This window comes from Peromyscus californicus, unplaced genomic scaffold, assembly GCF_007827085.1.
Source record: "Peromyscus californicus insignis strain IS unplaced genomic scaffold, ASM782708v3 Scaffold_13__1_contigs__length_99412109, whole genome shotgun sequence".
NCBI classification, from domain to species: domain Eukaryota; kingdom Metazoa; phylum Chordata; class Mammalia; order Rodentia; family Cricetidae; genus Peromyscus; species Peromyscus californicus.
The window spans coordinates 84675994-84678812 of record NW_026294424.1 but is presented as its reverse complement, the minus strand read 5'-3'; the positions used below and the strand labels follow the sequence as shown (position 1 = coordinate 84678812).

The window sequence follows — 2819 nt, the reverse complement described above, 5'->3', positions numbered from 1 at the left end:
CAATCCAGTTTTCCTGCATGGTGGTGGGAAGCAGAGTTGTATCTGTGCCACCCACACAACTGCTGAAAGCCCCCAAAGCCTGCACAACTAGGCTTTTGTCATTAGTCTGTTCTGGGGAGTGTGCCTTACTCAGACCTCATGAGCAGAACCGTGGCTGAATGGGAGAAGTTTTGTCTCTGAAAGGAGACATGCTCTGCAAATAATAAACACACATCCAAACAGTTAACTGAGACTCTAGCCACACAGGGAACCTGTTCACGCTCGACAGAAGTTTCTAGTGTACTCTAACACAATGTGAGAGATGTTAGTGTTTTTCACGACTATGGAGAATTTAGTAAGGTTCTGAGTCCTGTTTAACTTTTCCACAGGATGTCAAACTTAACTCCCTCCTCAAAGTCCAATGAGGGCTCTAAATCAGACCTGGGGTTTAACATTGAGAACTGAGATGTGGACTTGTCTTAGTCAGCTCAGGCTGTGTAACAAAACCCCTCAGAGTGGGTGGTTTAAATGACACTTTTTTTTTTTTAATGGTCCTGGGAAATCTGTGAAAAGGTGCCAGTAGATCTGGCATGTGGTGAGGCCTTTTACTGATCTGCACACAACTGTCATTTTGCTTTCTTAAGTGACCAGGGGTTAAGAGAGAGGGCAGATACCTTTGTGTCTGTTCTTATAAGTACACTAATCTCACAATAAAGGCTCCATCCTCGTGATCTAATCACCTTTAAAAGGTTTCATCTCTAAATACTGTCATACTGGGAATTAGGGTTTTACCATATGCAATTTGAAGGAAGACCTTCAGTCTACAGCATTTACTCAAACTTCTCCTGTTACAATAATGACACCAAGATGCAATATTAAGTAAGTAACCACGGCGCCGGACTGTAGAGTTAACTGAGATATGGTGGGTTCCTAGGAGCCAGTTTGTCAGCTCCTGTGCTGAGGGAACCAGCCATGTCACAGTTGGCTGTCAGTGAACTGACACATGATCCATTATCAGTAAGTTCAGGAGCCAAGATTTTCGAATGATTTGTCTTTTGACTTGAAAGAAATGAGAACAAACTTAAGGTTATCCTTCAATCACACTGATGTCCTCTGTGCGGGTTCCATTATTTCTCTGAGGGAAGAGAAAGCGATAGGGGTCATTCTTAACCTTGAATATGAGTGTGTCACATGTCTGAGCATCAGGTCCTTCCCAGTAGAAAAAGCTGAAATGCTACTGTGTTGGCTAATACTGTCAACTTGATTGAACAGAGAGATGTCCGGGAGATTGCTCGACACATTTCTGTGTGTTTGCATGATGGGAAAAGGCTAACTTGAGATGGGCAGCCTCGGGCCTGGGGTCAGCACGTGACAGCTCCTGTCGTCTCAGGCCTCTGTCACTGCTGTCACTGCCTGTAGACACCGGATTCCAGCTTCTCCGTCCTTGCAGTGTGGACTAACACAGCGATTCCCAGGCAGCTTTCTAAACCTTCACATTCCCGATGTAACATCACCGGTCTGCCTTCTTCTAAGATTCTGCTAGACCACCCGCCCCTATCCTGTAAGCCAGTGAGTGAGTCCCCTTTCGTAGCTTTGTGTAATTGTGCTGGTTCTAGCTTCCTTTTGCTTGCCGTGGTAGAACACTCTAACACCAAAAGCAACTTTGGGGAGGAAACCTGTGCTGTTAGGATTGCTTTCCCAGGCCACAGTCCATCACTGAGGGAAAACTGGGCCGGAACTTGAAGTGGGAGCTATGGAGGGATGGTGCTTGCTGGTTCACTCTCTAGATCATGCTTAGCCAGCTTTCTTATATAGTCTTTGATAACCTGCCTAGGGAATGGTTCTACCTGCAGTGACCAGGACTCTCCTACATCAATTAAAAATCAAGATCACCTCTGTAGACATGTCCACAGACCAGCCTTGTAAAGTCAATTACTCAATTGAGATGCCTCTCCCTGCCCCCAGGCGATTCTAGGTTAACCAAGACAATGGTTTTCTGTGAACTTTCTCCTTCTCCTCTTCCCCCTCCTTTTCCTCTCCCTCCTTTTTTTTTTTTAATAGAAAAGAGGTGATAATTTCTCTTGGATACAATGTTAAGTAGATGAGGAGCCTACATCTCTAACCATCATGAAAGAGACATGAACTGGGGCTGGAGAGATAGCTCGGTGGCTATTCAAATGTACTGCTCTTGCAGAGGACTCGAATTCAGTTTTCAGTACTCATGTTAGATGATATACAACCACCTGTAACTCCAGCTCCAGGGGATCTGATGCCTTTGACCTCCATGGACACATGTATGCATGCTCGCATACTCACAAGAAAATATATAATTAAAAATAAAATAAGTATTTTTTTTAAAGGAGAGTCATGAGCTATTTTTTATTTCTCTCTCTCTCTCTCTCTCTCTCTCTCTCTCTCTCTCTCTTTCTCCCTCATTTTTATATTCTTTACTTTCAGGGGAGAGCACAAATGCAGTCCCCACTACCACAAATTATGCAGTCGCATTTCCCAAATTTGGGGAAATCACAGGGGTCAGCACATTCGGAGTGCAATGGATAAGCTTCACTCTGGGCAAACCACCTTCATAATCATGGTATCTCCCCTGCCAGGTAAGTATTGTTTCTCTTTTTTTTTTTTAATCTGGCACCTCAGATCTCATTGGATATTTTTGCTATAGACTTCATTTATGTTTTTATTTATTGAGTAAATATTGGGAGAGCCTATCTGTGTCAGACACCAAAGGAGATGTTCCGCAGCCAAGGGTTACTTTACTGATGCCTGTGCTTCCCTGCCATTAGGTTTCAAAACTGAGCAAAGATAATTAGTACATCAGGAAGCTG

At 43.8% G+C, this 2819-nt stretch overlaps 1 non-coding gene across 1 annotated transcript; it reads right to left on the bottom strand.

Moving 5' to 3' along the window:
* Window positions 1-2434: 2434 nt before the first annotated feature.
* LOC128109205 (U1 spliceosomal RNA) lies at window positions 2435-2596 on the bottom strand. Its single transcript, XR_008217745.1, has one exon. It is a non-coding gene; the product is annotated as a U1 spliceosomal RNA (small nuclear RNA).
* Between the last annotated feature and the right edge of the window lie 223 nt (window positions 2597-2819).